Source organism: Aulonocara sp. 'chitande type north' Nkhata Bay, linkage group LG22, assembly GCF_057382095.1.
Source record: "Aulonocara sp. 'chitande type north' Nkhata Bay isolate Kocher_YH1m ecotype deep benthic linkage group LG22, A_spYH_male_GT1.1, whole genome shotgun sequence".
Taxonomy (NCBI): Eukaryota; Metazoa; Chordata; class Actinopteri; order Cichliformes; family Cichlidae; genus Aulonocara; species Aulonocara sp. 'chitande type north' Nkhata Bay.
The window spans coordinates 2443962-2463184 of NC_141364.1; the positions used below are offsets into that span (position 1 = coordinate 2443962).

General features: G+C 39.9%; 1 long non-coding RNA gene across 1 annotated transcript; it reads right to left on the bottom strand.

Annotated features, from left to right (window-relative positions):
• Nucleotides 1-9010: 9010 nt before the first annotated feature.
• LOC147303167 (uncharacterized) lies at nucleotides 9011-17376 on the bottom strand. The gene is made up of 3 exons (XR_015127031.1): nucleotides 17220-17376; nucleotides 14480-14781; nucleotides 9011-11438 (listed from the first exon to the last, which is right to left on the bottom strand). It is a non-coding gene; the product is annotated as an uncharacterized LOC147303167 (long non-coding RNA).
• Nucleotides 17377-19223: the final 1847 nt, after the last annotated feature.

Below are 19223 nucleotides of genomic sequence, written 5' to 3' on the forward strand. Positions count from 1 at the left end.
GATAGCACAGGATAGTGAGAAATGGCCACAAATCTATTATGCTGTAAACATGAAAGCATGCATGTTGCTCAGGGCACACTCAGGGTTTAAGAGCAGCATTGTCCTTTCCTTTTCTGCTCCCGGAGCTACAGACAGCCCATTCACTGGCACTTGAGAGAGTAACTATGGTTACAGAAAGCCTCTCCATGTGTGTATCTCTGAAATTTTCATGTCTCATAAGAAACAAACTCAGGTCATTATGTCCATGGAAAATGAAGAATGCAGAATTATTGACTTTTTATTTATAACTTGAACCTCCTAGGACCTGGCGTCCACATATGTGGACATGACATTTTGGGTTATTTAGACCAAAATACTCAATTTTACTCTTCAAGGGCCTGATTTCCATTTACAAGGACATTATTCTGCTACTGTTCTATCAAAATTTTAAACGAATATCTTCATATGTGGCTCTGATTTTTCATAAAAACAAATCTGGTAATTCTTTGTTTTTACATTTATCGGGCTCCAATCAGCCCAAATATCAAAGAGAAATTAAAAATGCTGCTGTGGAAGAGTTCAGGTCTTAGGAGGTTAATTGTGATTTCCACATTTACATTTTGTTTTGCTTATCAAAGATGTCTATTGTGCCTACACACGATAGCATTCAGAGCTGTATGTATTTTGTGAAGTTATTTGCTTTTTTGGCTGTGAAGACAGATCTCTGTTGCTGCATTAAATATTGACCTATAGCTGGCAAATAGTGTCACATCCTGTACCTTTGACCATTGATCTTTGATGACTATTCAGCTCAAAATACTCAAAATACTTTATTAATGTTTTGGACTAAATTGTCTGAAATGAAATAAGCAGGGCAGCACAGTGGCATGGTGGTTAGCACTGTTGCCTCACAGCAAGAGTTCAGTTCTCCCTGTGTTTGCGTGGGTTCACTCCGGCTTACTCCCACAAGACATGCAGTTAGTAGGGTTAGGTTAACTGGAAACTCTAAATTTCCCATAGGTGTGATTGTGATTGGTTATCTGTCTCTATGTGTTAGCTCTGTGGCCTGTCCAGGATGTACCCTGCTTCTCGCCCTAAGACAGCTGGGATAGCCCCCCCACCCGTGACCCTGACAAGGATAAGAGAAAGGGGATCGATGGGAATAATATTTCATTATATCAACTCACTTGATTTGGCACTATATAAATAAAATGAAGTTAAATTAAAGAGACTCAGCTCAGAATAATTTTATGTGGAATTAAAAAAAAATTAACAACTGCCATCAGGAAAATTTTGCTGAATTGTTTTGAAATACTTGGGATTTAGGTTTAACTTGACGTAAGAGTTACATTTTAATGAATGCTGATACATACCCACAAATAAGGTCTAGGGGAAGATGTGGGGAGCAGGGAATAAAAGAAAAGGACACCAAACAGAGCAGCATGGTAAATAATAGGTTTTTTTTAATTAGCAGTTTAACACAAAGAGATGGCAATGGCGCTTTATCAATAAGAACAAAAAAAGGTCACAACCCAGTGTTGTGTGTCTAAAGAGGTGAAAGAAAGAACAAACAACAAAGATAAATGCACTTCTGCGGCCTACCTCGCCACAGCTCCCACATCTCCAAACTGCAGCACCAACAACCACACCATAGGACCTCTCCACTCCCTGGAAGGCAGTGCAAAGACAGTTGGACTGAAGAAGTCACTTGGATGAGTGACAAAACGTCACTGAAAATGCTACGTCCAGATGAACAGAATCAACTTTGGAGAATGGCACAACAGATAAGTCAGTCAACGAAAGATGTTGTGGTGTTCGGTTAACCATTAAGCTGTTTAATTGTTGGCTAGCCTGTGACAGAGAGGTGTAGTGGTGCCTTAATTAGGTGGGACAAGACAACTGTAGCCTGCTAGCTCTACTGACGTTTGTCTCTGCTTCTGTATTTGCTGACCCTTCTCCAATTCTAAAATGGATGAAAAGCTTAGAATGTGTCTGGCACGCCGTCAGTTGGTGAAGGAGGAAAGAGAGAGGGAGTTCCAGTTCAGGAGGATGGAACAGCTATCACGTTGCATCAGATAGAGCTGATGAGCTCTTGGCCTACACCTGTTGGTGCACAGGTGTTTAGGAGCTTGTTTGTGGGCAATGACATTCACCTTGTTCTAGTTTTTTCTGAATCAAGTGTTCATAGTTTCTTCATTGCATTTGAATGCATGGCGACTTCGCTGCACTGGCCTCAGGATGTGTATTGTGTAATGTTGCTGTGTACGTTGACAGATAAGACTCATGAAGCTTGTTCTGGTCTGTTGACAGAGGACTGTTTAGTTTACAAAAAGCTTATGAACTTGTACCTGAAGCCTGTAGGCAGCATTTGGTCGCCATACTATAGCAGGGCTGACACAGACTGAAAATCACTTGCAAGCACATTCATGTGTATGGGCAATTTAGAATACTCAGTTAACCAAACCCCACTAACTGCATGTCTTTGGGCTGTGGGAGGAAGCCCAAGTATCCGGAAAGACCCCACATTCTATATACACGGGGAGAACACTCTGCACACAGAAAGGCCTCAGCCAGTTGGTGGATTTAAACTCTATATGTTCTTGCTGTAAGGCAACGATGCAAAATAAAACAAGGTAATGTTAATGGTCTGGTTCTTATATAGCACTTTTCTACTCTGAGCACTCAAAGCACTTTATACAACTAATTCAAACTATGAAGACACTCAAAATAAATTTCCTGTGGTTGGAAACTGTTTGTGCTACATTTTTGTATTTACACTTTTGAGGGATGAACCGAATAAATTTCTCCAACCAGAAATATATGTAAAAAAATAAATAAATAAATAATTTTGTAGTTTATTGCACTTTTTTCCAATTTATGTAGTTACTATGGACTTAATGCAAACATATTATTAAAATTTGGGCTATAATGGTTGTATTGATGTGTAGCAACTTGAAATGCTCCCAAAAATGGCTCCACAGCATGTGAAAATGTAAAGATAAGCTCTGGCGGACGTGGTTCTATGGTAGGACTTAAAGGGTTAAAGAAATACGTCATAAATATAATCACCATAGAAACAGGTAAAGACTGAGCCTCTACTTGAATGTAGTGGTCTGACGACTGTGCGTCATTGTGGACTATTATTTATAATTTATCTTAAAAAAAAAAAAAAAAAAAAAAAAAAGAAGAGAAAAGGTGTTTTTCTGTTCAGGGTTGTTCACTTCTCATTTAGGCAACTTAAATTTTACTTCTATGATGACGAACCTGGAATCCAAAAAAATGTTGCATTTAATTTTTACATTGAATTAATCAACTGAAGATCCAAATATCAGTCAAACAGAAAAGACACATTTTATATCCACTGCAACTGATTTTTGTCATTTTCTATCGACAATTAAACATTTAATCACTACATTTCAACGTGTAAACATTTTCAACATGAAATACAGTCAGAGCACACTCCGATTATCTGCAGACCGAATTTGTCATGGTCCTCGATGACCCTGTCATGAACCGCAGTTCATGCACACAAGTGGGATCCAAAAGCAAACACAATACGTAAGGGGTGACTAACGGGCTGGCGTGGTGCAGCCATCTGTGCAGTGTTAAATAATCCTCCTGGTAATCACCTGGAATGGGATGCAGGTGCGATGGTGACGGCCCAACCTGAGGGTGTGGCCACCGGGGCATCCCAAACACACCTCAGACACAGAGCCACTGACCATGACAGACCCAGTGCTTTGTGTCTGTTTAAGTTGTATTCCCTGAGTATTGTTATTCGTCGGTTTTGGTTCTGCTTGTTATATTATTAGTCCTCGGATTTTGGTTTCTGTTATTGTGATAAACCGAGCAGCGAAGAAAACTTTGGCACAGGTTAAAGTCCAAAAATCAGTCACCCACACATTCACATTCACACACTGGGGATGGCAAGCTACACTGCAGCCACAGCCGCCCTGGGACGCACTGACAGAGCTCTATACTCAAAGCGCTCTATACATCATGCCACATTCACCCTGTCACGCCCATTCTCACAAGCACTTTCTCTAAACTTAGTGCTGTCTAACCACATTCACACATATTTGATGGATACATCGGAGAGCAGCTTGGGGTTAGCATCTCGCCCAAGGCTGGAAGAGCCAGGGATCAAACCACCAACCTTCCGATCAGTAGGTGACCTTCTCTACCTCCTGAGCTACAGCCACCCTAGCAGCTGCAACTAAGGTAACTCAGAAGATTAAATCATACATAACAGTGTAAACTAAAATGTGCGCACTTATTTTAGAATGCAGTGTTATGTGGATATGTGAAATAATTCTAAACCAAAACCAGTTATTTATTGTCCTGTAAATTAATTCTTATATTTAAAGAAAGACAATGTGAATGCAATGTACAAGCCTCTACACCAGGGGTGTCAAACTCAATTGCACAGGGGGCCAAAACTCAAGGCACACTTTAGGTCGCGGGCCAAACAAGATAAACATTTATTGAACACACTAAAACATGTTTTTTAAACATAAATATGAATACAAACAGACAGGAATATTATTCCAGATTAAATAATCTTAAAAAATTAAATAAACTTTAACTTTAAATATGTTGCTCTTCATAAAAATATATCCTGTCAAAATTATGCAAGTTAGAAATATGAACATGCTGCCAAAACCCCAGAAAAAATAAATGAAAGCAAACACAAGGTTGGAGCCGCATGTAGACGGAGCTGGGCGTTGCTGCAGGAGTGGAACTAATAAACTGTGCGGGCCATTCAGTGTCGTACTTTCCCCGAGTGCATCATTACACTGCAGCTCCATCTGAATCTGCACAGGTGCAGCTCAGCAAAGTGCGCTGACTTGGTTCAACATTACTTGGCAACAGGGAAAGTGAGGCAGGTTGCACAGGTGCATTTGTGACAGCTTCACTTGAAACGCCTTCACCGCATCGTACATGTCCATGAACTGACAGGTTTCCTTGCTGAGCTCAAAAACTCTGTTGAGAATTTTTATCCCAACTCAGCCAGCGGAGCTCTGTATGAAGGAATGTCAGCAAACTCTGAATCTATTTCCCACATAAAAGACTGAAATTGACGGTGATTTAAACTTTTAGCTCAGATAAAATTTACGGTTTGCGTTACGGTGATCATTACATGCTCCATTTTTAGGACTTTACCACACAGCCTTTCCTGGTGTGTGATGCAGTGATATGCTGTTAACTCACCGGTACAGTTCTCCTCCTGCATCTTTACTCTTTCATGTCGTTACACTTTGACATACGTTTTCAAAAATGTCTTTCCCTGTCGTTGTCCCGTGCATCGATTTAATGTTCAATAGTTCCTCTCCACGGATGAAGCTGGCCAGCCGTGCAATGTCCATCATGTCTGTCCTTTCATCCACAGCAAGAGAGTATGCAATAAAGTTTTTGCTTCTTTCACACAACTGTGTTCTTAAATCAGTGGCTGTCTCACAAACCCGATCAGCAATCGTATTTCTGCTCAGGCTCACATTTGCCAAAATCTGCGTTTTGTCTGGACACAAGACGTCGCACAGCTTCATCCTGCAGCTCTTCAGAGCGGTACCGGGCTCATTTGGCTCCTCTGCTACAATAAAACTTGCTGTCACAACAGCTTCACTTTGTGATTTTGCTGTCAATGTCCATCATGTCTATACTTTTCTTGTCTATACATGTCTGTACTTTTCAGCTTATCCTGACGTTTTGTCTCGTAGTGCCGTCTTAAATTAAATTCCTTCATTACAGCCACATTAGCTCCACTAATAAGACACATGGCTTTACCAGCATGTCTGTAAACATATATTCAGGCACCCACTGGCGCTGAAAGGCTCTGCTTTCAGAATCAACTTTTCTCTCCACCATTGTGAGCGGCGAGCTTCGCAATAACAGAAGTTTGTCTTGATTGACGCGGGAATGTTCCCAGTTAGCCTAGCGTTCAGCAAGGAGGCTGCAGCGCTGCATTATGGGTATGGCATTATCTGTAGTTTGTATATTATTAGCGCCTCATATCACCTGGCCATGCATAACAATAATAGTATATCTATATAAAATGATCTCGCGGGCCGGATATAAATGTACGCCGGGCTGGATGTGGCCCGCGGGCCTTGACTTTGACACATGTGCTCTACACTAACATGGTGGATAATACCACTGTGTGGCTGTACGTGCAGCCATCACAGTTATTTTGCCTTTTTCATGTTCCCCGTCATCTCATGTCTTGTCTCCTTGTTCTCTCCGTCTCCCTGGTCAGTCCGGTCTCAAGTCCGCGTCTCTGTGTTGTACTTCCTGTTTTACTTTGACAGTCCCCCGTCTCATGTCAGTGTTTCTAGTTTTGCTTTCCCTTGGTCTCATCATGTTTGATTACTCCCAGCTGTGTTATCCTCCTGTGTCTCATTCCCTCATTATCTCTCAGCGTATTTAAGCCTTGTGTTTCCCTCTGTCAGTGTTGTGTTGTATCCTCACCATGCTGTGTCTTCACCTCTGTGTTATGATAGGTTTCCAGTTCTCTGTTCATAGTTTAGTGTTCTAGTTTCCCCAGTTTCTTAGGTAGTGCTTTGAGTTTCTTGTTTTGTTTCCTTGTATTCATGAAGAGTTTTTCCTGCACTAAAAGCTGCACTTTAACTTTCCGTTTCTGGATCCTGCATTTGGGTCCTTCATCCTACATGCCGAGTCCTGTTAATGTTGGTGGCGTCAGTTACACAATGGACCCAGAGCCAGCAGTGCACGGGCAGAAATGGAAATTCCGACACCATTTCATAAGAAAAATGGGATTGTCAAAACTTCAGTATCTTCAATGTACTATTACTGTGTGATTTTTATTACTATTAATGAAGGCTACTCATCACCAAGCTAACATTGTTAACTTGCGTTAGCTGAGTTTAGATCATAGACTGCGGACCGTTAGGCTGTTTCTAAATACTCGTGTATACAGGAGTCCGCACTCCGGTTTTCACTAGTCCGAAGTTCACACGGGAGTCCGGACCTCCCAAGAACGCAGCACGATCGTTTTACAATTGGAACGGCAGTGAACGTGATGGCATCACAGCTCCGAAGTTTTTACTGCCACCCCCTCTTAATTTAAGTGTGATTAATATTTGCAATGGAAATATTAATCACACTGTAATTGATGACATTTATTTTATGTCATCAATTACACATGACATAAAATAAATTATACATGATGTAGTAGATTTCTAAAAAAATATAATTTGAACTCATTTGAATTGAACAAATATTTGAAAGATAATCTGATCATTTTTGGAGCAGCCTTCAGGATCCCCATGTATTAACATGCTCTATTTAAACTTGATGAATAGCATTAACAATCTGCAAGCTGCAAATAATCATGTGCAGTTCCACATGATTATTAACAGATAAAATATCCACCCTACTGTTACTCATTTTATAATATTTGGAAATCTAGTAGGTATTGGTACGGCGAGCAGCCTTCAGTAATAGTAATAAATCGCACAGCAATAGTACATTCATGTAGTTGTAAAAGCATGATAATATATTAAGTAATCCAAAGTATTCAGAATACGTTACTCAATGAGAGTAACGTAACGGAATACATTACAAAATACATTTTGGGGCACGTAATCTGTAATCTGTAGTGGAATACATTTTAAAAGTAACCTTCCCAACACTCATTATGGCTTTGCCATATTGGCCCACTTTATTATTATTTATTCAGTTTATTTTAAGTTAAAGGAGAAAGAAAGAAAGGGAGGGAAAGAAAAACAGAGGAGGTAAAGTGACTAAAGACACTAAAAGAATCTGCTGCATCACCTGCTGGAAGGGAAAAAAAGAAAAGAAACAAAAAGAGAACAACACAGTAGGGAGACCAACAACCACAGAGCAACAACCGAGATAACTATAAGTAACAGTTAATAATAAGTATTGAATGTTACTGAGCAGCATGCAAGACCGACAGCGTACGTATGCTCTGAGGCAGCAGCCTAAAAAGATGGTGTGTGTGTCACCTGTGTGCGTGAGCGTGCTTGTATTCAAAATGTTGGGGGGGCAGCCATGGCACCCTCTTGGAAAGAGCTGAGGCAAGCCCCAGCTGGTGAGGGGGGGTCACCCAGCAGCCATGGTGGAAAAGCCACAGGGGCCTGCGGTGATGTGCCAGCTGTGCCAGAGTGTACCGAGGGCCCCGGACCCCGAAGGGCCCCTGGAAGTGGCCTGAGGCCCCGCCAAGCAGCCACCGGGAGTAAGCCAGTACATAGCTGAGCACCCAGACCCGGACACTGAGAACCACCAATGCACCGACAGACAAGGGCATCAGCCACCAGCAGGGAGTGTGGTGAGGGGAGATAGGCCCCCACACCTGGGGAGCCCTGAGATTTTCCCAGAGAGGTGGAGTCTAAGACCTGACCTGACACATAAACATAGACAAGCAGGCACACACAGACACAAACATGCATTCCCACCCTCATGTGCACCAAATACTCAATACCACATGAGGGGTACTGGTACTATCCAGGTACTATCATCCCCAGACAGGCAATCCACCCTGTCTGGGGACAAGCAGACCACCCCCAGCTCTGCAGCAGCAGGGAGGCCCAGCATCCCAGACCCCAAGCAGACAGCCAACTCCTCCTCCCAGCCCCCCGCCCCGACTGCAAACAGAGAACAGGGGTGTGAAGTCCCCATACCTCTCTCCACCCGGACATATGTGGTGTTGCTGCGTGCTGTTCTAAGGTGTATTTAAAACACGGGAGGGCATGGAGCTTTCTACCAGAGAGCAGCAGGTGTGCAGTTTTAAGACACTTTACCATGAGCTTTGTCAATCTCTTATGGACAGTCTGTGGTCCCATTTATTAAGTCTTGTATATCATTTTAATGAGGTAGTTACTGACCATTTGACAAACAGCCGCTGCAGCCTCTGGACAACACTTCAGTCCACATGTTGGAGGTTTGAGTTGCAGAAAAGAATTTGGTGTCACACACAAACAGGTACACTTGTAGTATATGTTTTAATACATAACTATAATCACATTCCCAGTAAGTTAAACATGTTGACAAGATCACAATAACAATGCATAGAAGTCACAACAACACGTTTAACATCAAAACAACATGTGAGCCAGGACTCCTGCATTATCTTAAGATTAAAAGCAATTTTCTTTAAGATTTTAAAACTTCAGCAAACAGAAATGAATCCAGACTTTTGATTAGTGCAGTAATTGCTGTAACAGACAGCACATTATGGTTGTTGAACACACATGGATGTCTTTGAATTTTAGACCACTGCTCAAAAATCACTGAATTGTAAGACTGAAATGTTTCTCCATGCTGTATGTTTTTAGTTTTCAGTTCTATGAAAGATGATTAGGCCTGATTCACTCAAAACTAAGTGCTTCCATGGATTAAAGAAAGGCGTCATAAATAGATTCACCATAGAAACAGGTAAAGACTGAGCCTCTACTTCAATGCGGTGGACTGAGGACATATTATTTATGTTTATTTTTAAAAAGATGGGGAAAAAAGTGTTGTTCAGGGTTGTTCGCTTCTCATTTAGACAAATTAAATTTCACTTCTGCGATGACAAACCTGGAATCTGACTAAATGTTGCATTTAATTTTTACATCGAATTAATCATCAGAAGATCCAAATATCAGTCAAACAGAAAGACACACTTTATATCCAGTGCAACTCATTTTTGTCTTTTTTGACACATATAAATACATTTGACATTTAAACATTTAATGACTACATTTCAACATGTAAACACATTTTAACATGAAATACAATCAGAGCACACTCAGATTGTCTACAGACTGAAATGAGAAATTGCTGTAAGCATTTATTTTTAGTCATTTTCAGAAAAAACATCAGGACAGAGTAACACTGGTACACTTACTGTCTGGATTAGTCACATGTGTAGTAGTAATTTTGCTTCAGAATTTCATTTTTAAAGCTACCTGTTACTTAAGAAGAACAAACGAGTATTTTGTCACAAAGCTCAGCAGCTGCACATAAATCAGCGATTTCCAATGCTACAGTTCACATGAAACACTACATGTGTCGAGGCTAATTTAAAAAAAATAAAATAAAATTTACACCATGGAGCCCTTCTCAAAAAATCTTTTAAGGCTGTTTATGAAGCTGAGTTTAAGAAATATGTGTTTAAATCCTCAAAAATCTTGTGCATTATGGCTAACTGTTTCAGTGCAGGTAACAATGAAAAGCACCGACTGCTTCAGAGACAGAGAGTGAAACTGAATCTTCTTGATTTTTAACATAAGACTCATTGTTGCAGCCACGGTCAGTACAAACGTGATCCTCTTATACTGCTTTTTAGTTTCATTTTCATTGTTTTTCACTAAGTTACTAGTTAGCTAGCATAAATTAATATAAGTCTGTTTGCAGCAGCCAACCAACCAACCCAGTGATGCCACATTTTTTTAGAGTCGAGGTCCATATAGTAAATTTGCCTTAATGCTTAATAAACAGGGACAGCTAACATTTAAACATTACGTTTTCACAATCCCACAGTGACAGATATAGTGCTCGGTGGTACAACCAGAGTGTATATCAAAGTATTTTTATTATTTCTCTGTATAAAAGGGCCATTATGTTGGGTGGCTAAACATGGCTAATTCGTTTTTCTGACTTCAGATGCAATGGCCCTACTTTTCTATTTACCTAAGTCAACATGGCATGTAGACTTTATCAACATGAACATGTTAGCCAAAGGCAACAATTTCTATCAAAAACAAACAAAAAATGTCAGTAGATAATCGAATCCCCCAAAATTCTGCAGTTTCTAGTCAACCCAATGTTATTCTATTTCCTCACAGACTGCTAAAATTATTATAGTTGTATTTTTCATATTATAGTTTTATTTGTTTTTGTCATTAGTGTGTGCTCAGATATGGAACTTTGCAAATGCGAGACTTGTTCTTTATATTTTAACTAACTATACTTGAAAATAAGTTGATGTCCCACATGACAGATTCTCATTTACTTTGATTGTAAGGAAGATCAGTGAAAACTTAGGCTTTTATTCTACATAGTCTTTGAAATATTCATGTTCAGACATTGCCTCAGATTTCAATGTATGAGAAAAATGGGTTGGACCGCTTTTCAAAACAATATGTTAAAACGTATTTGAGATATGAAAAAGTACACAAGATCCATTTGAGTTCATTTAAACACACTCGTCAACCTTTTTATCATCAATGGTGGTCTTTTTGTCAATTCAATACTATGTTGAAATTTCAACATCACAAATAAAGTTACAAGTGGTATACCACCCAGCACTAGTACGACACTGTTCAAAAAGATTTACCAAGCATGTACGCAGGCAGGCCATGCATGGAGTCGCAGTAAGCCAGCTCCATGGATAGCCTTCCATCTCAAAACATCTGCAATGACACCAAGAGTAAAAGCAAGTGGCTGAAACAATGCATGTGGAGCACACGCTCTTGATCCATCATCTGTTGGTTCAGCTGCAGGTGAGAAACAGAAGAGAGGCGAGAGAGAGAGACAGTCTCATCAACACAGAAATATCGAATTACAAACACATGATTCTTTCTCACAAAAACAATCTGACACCTGTACTACGAAACAAGGCTTGGATCTGAGCCCACTTTGGGTTTTAAGTGTTAAGCTACGCCCACTTCAAATGAGTACAAGCAAAGTAACCTGTAGAAATTCTGAGTGGGTGTGTCCAGAGATAATCTTTTGTCAACTGTGAGGACGAGTAATTGAAGCAACTACCAATAACACAGTAGTATATCACTGACTGATGCATGACCAGGAAGTAAATACATTTGAGAGTTACCTACACACGAAGTAAGGGATGTGTGTGTGCAAAGCATGTGCAGTGACTGAATAACTTCCATTGTGGACGCAGCTTTAGAAAAGCAGATCACTTCTTATTGGGTTACTAATCAATCAGTTCTTCGAACAACTGCATCACAATTTCTGCAACATCCTTTAGATCTTGTTGGTCCTTTAATGCAACAGCAGTTTGGACATTTCAGTATTTCAGAAACTGGTGAAATACACTAACTGCTGTGTGTGATATTCCCACACAAACATATCGTAGGGTTGACAGAGGATAGTCGCAAAATTAGAAAAAGGATAAGCGGAAGAGAATGGATCTACAGGGAGTGCAGAATTATTAGGCAAATGAGTATTTTGTCCACATCATCCTCTTCATGCATGTTGTCTTACTCCAAGCTGTTTAGGCTTGAAAGCCTACTACCAATTAAGCATATTAGGTGATGTGCATCTCTGTAATGAGAAGGGGTGTGGTCTAATGACATCAACACCCTATATCAGGTGTGCATAATTATTAGGCAACGTCCTTTCCTTTGGCAAAATGGGTCAAAAGAAGGACTTGACAGGCTCAAAAAGTCAAAAATAGTGAGATGTCTTGCAGAGGGATGCAGCAGTCTCAAAATTGCAAAGCTTCTGAAGCGTGATCATCGAACAATCAAGCGTTTCATTCAAAATAGTCAACAGGGTCGCAAGAAGCGTGTGGAAAAACCAAGGCGCAAAATAACTGCCCATGAACTGAGAAAAGTCAAGCGTGCAGCTGCCAAGATGCCACTTGCCACCAGTTTGGCCATATTTCAGAGCTGCAACATCACTGGAGTGCCCAAAAGCACAAGGTGTGCAATACTCAGAGACATGGCCAAGGTAAGAAAGGCTGAAAGACCACCACCACTGAACAAGACACACAAGCTGAAACGTCAAGACTGGGCCAAGAAACATCTCAAGACTGGTTTTTCTAAGGTTTTATGGACTGATGAAATGAGAGTGAGTCTTGATGGGCCAGATGGATGGGCTCCAGTCCCACTCAGACGCCAGCAAGGTGGAGGTGGAGTACTGGTTTGGGTTGGTATCATCAAAGATGAGCTTGTGGGGCCTTTTCGGGTTGAGGATGGAGTCAAGCTCAACTCCCAGTCCTACTGCCAGTTTCTGGAAGACACCTTCTTCAAGCAGTGGTACAGGAAGAAGTCTGCATCCTTCAAGAAAAACATGATTTTCATGCAGGACAATGCTCCATCACACGCGTCCAAGTACTCCACAGCGTGGCTGCAAGAAAGGGTATAAAAGAAGAGAAACTAATGACATGGCCTCCTTGTTCACCTGATCTGAACCCCATTGAGAACCTGTGGTCCATCATCAAATGTGAGATTTACAAGGAGGGAAAACAGTACACCTCTCTGAACAGTGTCTGGGAGGCTGTGGTTGCTGCTGCACGCAATGTTGATGGTGAACAGATCAAAACACTGACAGAATCCATGGATGGCAGGCTTTTGAGTGTCCTTGCAAAGAAAGGTGGCTATATTGGTCGCTGATTTGTTTTTGTTTTGTTTTTGAATGTCAGAAATGTATATTTGTGAATGTGGAGATGTTATATTGGTGTCACTGGTAAAAATAAATCATTGAAATGGGTATATATTTGTTTTTTGTTAAGTTGCCTAATAATTATGCACAGTAATAGTCACCTGCACACACAGATATCCCCCTAAAATAGCTAAAACTAAAAACAAACTAAAAACTACTTCCAAAAACATTCAGCTTTGATATTAATGAGTTTTTTGGGTTCATTGGGAACATGGTTGTTGTTCAATAATAACATTATTCCTCAGAAATACAACTTGCCTAATAATTCTGCACTCCCTGTATAGCACGTAGTTTCATTTTTCAACTCCAGGGATCAATCCTGATGTTATAGACAAAAAATTGAGGACAAGCTTGTTGATGTTCTTTCAGGGCAGCTGGAGCTGTATGGTTCAACTTTACAATTAAGTGGGGAAAGACTTCCAACCCCCCTGCAACGCACTTCATATTTGCAGTGGTTTGAACACTTTTGACAGGTAGCCAGTCTATCACAGGCCAGCACATAGAAGCACAAACGTATTCGTTCTCACATTTATGCTTACAGCCGATTTAGAATCACTAGTTAACAAAGCGAGTCTTTGGACTGTGGAAGGAAGCCAGGAAGAACCCAAACAGGAATAATGAAAGGGCCGACTGGTAGATATGGTCTAAATAAGACTAAATTAGTTGTCAGGAACAGCCTTGAAACGTATTCTGCAAAAGTCTGTTAACTTGAACAGTCAGCATTGTAGGACATCCTAACACATTTCTGGGCTAACTTTGGGCTTTTGTTTAGAAAATCTGACATATATCTGAGTATATCTGCTTTTTTGCTTTCAGCCTGTTTGTAAAATCAGTCACTCTGCTGACACTAGACGGGCCACATTTCTGATTGGTCAAAGCAGATTAATTAATAGATTAATAAAGCTAGCATTGCCCTACTGATTAGAAAACTACTTCAATGTGAAGCCAGATGAGGAAATGATAATCTGGTGTTGTTGGATAATTTAGTGCTAAGACTGCACACCTTTGCACCCAGTATTCAGTAAGGGTCCTGACAAGACCTCCCTTCAAAAAAAGAAAACAAGCCCTGGATTGGCGAACTTGTTTTCCAGTACAGGCTCCGGAAACTTCTGTTCTTCTACAAACTCACCCATTGGATTCATTGTCAGCTTGATGACAATCTTCAAAATGGCTCACAGCCATTTGTTTGTTACTCCCTGTGTTGCCAGAAAACAAAATAATCGCCATCCGTCTTCTCTCTCTCTATGCTTATCCAGTTCAGTACTTCTTCCTGCTGACTGATTATTTCAGAGCTATTGCTGTAGTACACAAAAACATAATGTGTTTTCGTGTCAGTGTGGGTCCACACGACGCCTGCGATGGATCTATCTTTTGAAACGTGACACGGCAGAACGACATCCTGTCCGACCGTAGCTCTGATGGTTGTTATTTCTGAAAGACAGAAGCAACAACACAGAACAGAAAGGTTGGATTTAAAGCGTCTGTGATGCCAAACAAACCAGAATCCAGTGTGTGCTAAATATGAATAATATGCATGAAAATCACATGAGGAGAAACTTTTAGAAAATCAACTGCCCACAAACAGAAGTCAAATAACAACTTCAACCTTCCACAGCGTAAGAATCGTCTATGAGATGATGTCACGCTGGAAAACTTGTCTCCCTTCCTCAAACAGAAACTGAGTTTTTACACAATCTGCTCAGTATCACAGTTACAAAGTAGAAGTACTGATGTCGTGATGTCAATGTTGATAATTTGCTCATATACATATTTCCATGCCACATATACACGTGCACCCATGGCACTTTATTGATGTATGCAGAACAACAAGGTCTTAAAATGTCTTCATTCCTGCAGCCTCCTACATGATGCATCTCAGAGTGGATGAGTCACCCACTTCACACCACATCTACGGTACCATTAGAGTTACCTGAACCTGGAAGCTGAGCTGGACTGCACTAAAAATAAAATCACATATGGAGGTTTAGACAGACTACTAATTACATAACGATCAGTAGTTAAAAGTATGGACAATTTCGAGTGAAGGTGGGTTCAAAATGACTTTTCTAAACTTTAAAAATTGGACTAAATATAGTTTAACCTCATAGGACATCACCACAATACTAAATGTTGCTCTTTCAAATGAGCCATATTGCTCAAAGGGACAAAATTGTTGTTTCTCATTTTTTGTACACCAAATAAAGAGTTTTGCGCATCGTTACTCAATTGTGACTAAAAATGCATCCCATGAAAGAGTTTGGGTCTTTGGGGGTTAAAGCGAGGTTTTGAATTGAGTCTGCAGGCTGACGGTGTTTCATCATTTCATGTTGAAATATGATCACATGTTTAAAGTGAGATCAAGCAGCATTTTTATTTTAAAACAGTTTCATAAAACAATAATAGATCTCAAAGATTTTTTTTTTTTGTGTCCTGATTGGCTGTAGACCATTTTCAGTCAATCTCGTGTCGTGTCTCCTGTACTGCACCGAATGTGTTCAGCTTGTCAAATTTACATAAATGTTCACTAGCAGAAGAAAACAAACACAACAGTGTCGACGTCAAAGGATTATAAGGCGCATTAAGTGAAACCAAACAGTCAGATGAGTCAAACTTTACTCAACTCATTCTTCTTGCTTCCTCTACTTCTGTACCATTGATTCATTAATGATTCATTAGTGTTGAACTCTCTTGCAGCTGCTCTATTTCCATGTTCTGGACCTAAAAACAGGGTTCGATCTTTAGTTTCATTCTATAATACTGGATTTATTTTTCTACGTAAGTTTGATCTTTGAGAGTTTAAACAAGAGAGAAAAGTGTGAAAATGTTCATGCCTGTCTGAGAAAAGTGTATAAAGTGTGTAGTGAGGGGTTTTACAGCCTTAAAACATCTATGATAATTGTAAGAAATAAAGTTCACTACTTTGCTGATTTCATCTTTCGCAGGTTATTTTTAGAACGTAACTCCCGCGATAAACGAGGGACCGCTGTATTAAAAATGAATTTGCAGACAATGAGAACGTACAACATTTTATATTAACAGAAACTAGCTATGACTTGAATTTCAGGCTGAAGTTGGATTTTTGTTTTTGGTTATGTTCTTTAGTATCTGTGAAACCATTAGCTTAATTATTGCAATTTCAAACAATAGTTTATGCCTTATACATGGAAAAATATCTGACCCCTACCTGCATCGCTGTGATTTCTACAGTCTTTCAAATCAGCTGTCAAAGGTGGGACATCCAATTATTTTTGGAATTTCAATTATCCATAATTTCATGTGAGCTTCACCTCTGAGAGTCCATATTCATAAAGCCATGGTACCAGAGATTTGCCCCAATAAATTGAAGATTTTACCTTCTTTTTTTTTTGTTAAATGAAAGACTTTTAAAATAGCCTCAAATTATTTTAGCTGCTGTCAGTTGAATATTTATATTTAAAATTCAGATGTATAGTTTGTTACTGGATGATTCCAACTTCAGTGCCTATTAAGGAACACTGATCTCGGACCAGTGAGATTGTGATGAATGAGATAAACATTGTGCTACAAATTTAAAATTATTCAGCTTTCTCTTCTTCGCTAAATTCAGATGGAGGTTCTGCTGTTTAGTTATTTTTGTTGTGGGGAATCCTGATGGATTCCTCTCATGACACACACCCTAACTTAACACCTGTCTGTCCTCCACCTGTTCAATTCATAACTACAACGACACCAGTCGCTCACAATTCAGACACTAAGCTTACAGTGCAGGAGACGAAGTACCTAACATAACACAGACTAACAGAAATACACCTCTCTGTACTTACATGTATAACTTTGACATTGGACATACATCCAAAAGAACTGATTTACATCTTACTTATTAAACTCACCTTTAGAAGATGATGGTGAAAAAGAAGAGAAGAAGAAGACGAGAAGCAGACAAAGAAGAATCAAACCCAGCACAGCTTTTCTGGACATGTTTGTCTTCGTCAGCAGTAGCGGTAATGTCTGAAGTGCTGCTCAGATCTCTTTCCCTTATCTTCTTGAGTTTGGGTGTTGTGAGGGCTTGTAGCAGGACTAACTGGACACAGTGTCTGCTATTCATGCGCAGGTTTTCTGCTTCAGCCCCTCCTCCTCATCCTTCAGACTGGGCGCAGAGCTGGAGGTTTGCTGTTCTCTACTGTTCATCAGTGAACTGTCTTACATCCACATTCATTTAATACTGAATCAACACAAAATGGAGTGGGAGTCTACAAATAAGATCAGATTGCTATATTTATGATATATTTGTCACCTATATGAAATCAAACCAATTTTAATATTAGATAAAGATAAGCCACGTAATTACACCGCGTTCCAAATTATTATGCAAATTGTGTTTACGTGTCATAAAGATTAAACAAGTCTTTTTTCAATTGAACCCATGGATTGAATTGTGTCTCAGGGCTCTTTGTATCACTGAAATCAATCTCAGACAGCTATGATCATTAGTTTGCCAGCTGAGCCCAATTAAAGGAAAAACTACTAAAGAAGGAGGTGGTGGAGTCATGTTTTGAGCCGGAATCACGGGAGAGAACTGATCGGCCCTTTAGGGTCCCTGAAGATGTGAAAATGACCTCTGCAAAGTATGTGGAGTGACTGACCACTTTCTTCCATGGTAGAAAGAGAAGACTTAAAATCCTATTGACAACCTTTGGAGCATCCTCGAGCAAAAAATATGAGGGTGGGGCAGTTTGCATCCAAACAGCAGCTCGGAGGCTATTCTGACATCCTGCAAAGACATTCAAGCAGAAACTCTCCAAAAACTCACAAGTTCCATGGATGCAAGAATTGTAAAGCTGATATCAAATAAGGGCTCCTGTGTTAATATGTAACTTGACCTGTTGAGATATTTTTGATTGAAATAGCTTTTGATTTCAGTAAAATTGATCTACTAATGCTGCAAATTCAACAAATGACCATTTTCAACCTATAAAATGTTTTGATACTCTGTGTGCGTAATAATCTGGAACAGTGCATTTTAAGTTTTTTATTTTTGAAAAACACTGGTTCCATTGGCAGTTTTGTACAGTTACGTTTGAAATATACTCAAATGGTTGATGACTCGAAAATTATGCTGACTGTGTTTTGAATTTAGGAAAATCTAAAACAATTACATTTGCATAAAATTTGGACCAAAGTGCAGCTTTTAAATTATGATTTCATTTACTAGGGGGAAAAGGTTATCCAAACCTAACTGGTGTGAAAAGTAATCCTCCTCCAAACCTGATAACTGGAGTGCAACCATTGGCAATCAACCATTAGTGCTAACTGGCAGTGAGTCTCTCGTCACTGTGGAGGAATTTTACCCACTGTGCTTTGCAGGATATGGATAAAACTAAGAAATCAGGAGGGACCCAAATGCTTTTTCACAGCACTGTAAATTAATTCACCTACCTTTAAACTTGTCATTTAAGAGAGACGATGTGTCACGGTTCTGGGTCATTTTGACCCAGCATTTTTGTCTCTTGTATTTTTGGTATTTATCTATACGATGGTCTATGTTCTGATTCTTTAGTTATCCTGTTTTAAATATTATTTTCCATGTTTCAGATTATTCTGGTTAAGGGTTTAGTTCTTAGGTTTTGTTTTGGTGCACTCGTTTTCCCTGTAGGTTTAGTTCAGTGTCTAGTCTGTCTAGTCTACCCATACCCTGGGTGCAGCCTGTGGTATGAGGTCTGGTCAATGCCTTGTGTTGTTCTAACTGCTTCAGACATCACCCTCTTCCAGCAGCCACTTCCTGGGTCTTGTTTGACGGGCTCATAAGTATTTTCGTCAGTGAGTAGTGACAAAATTTTCTCATGATAGTCTTTCTGGTTTAGCAAAGCTGTGCACCTACCCTTGTCTGCCGGAAG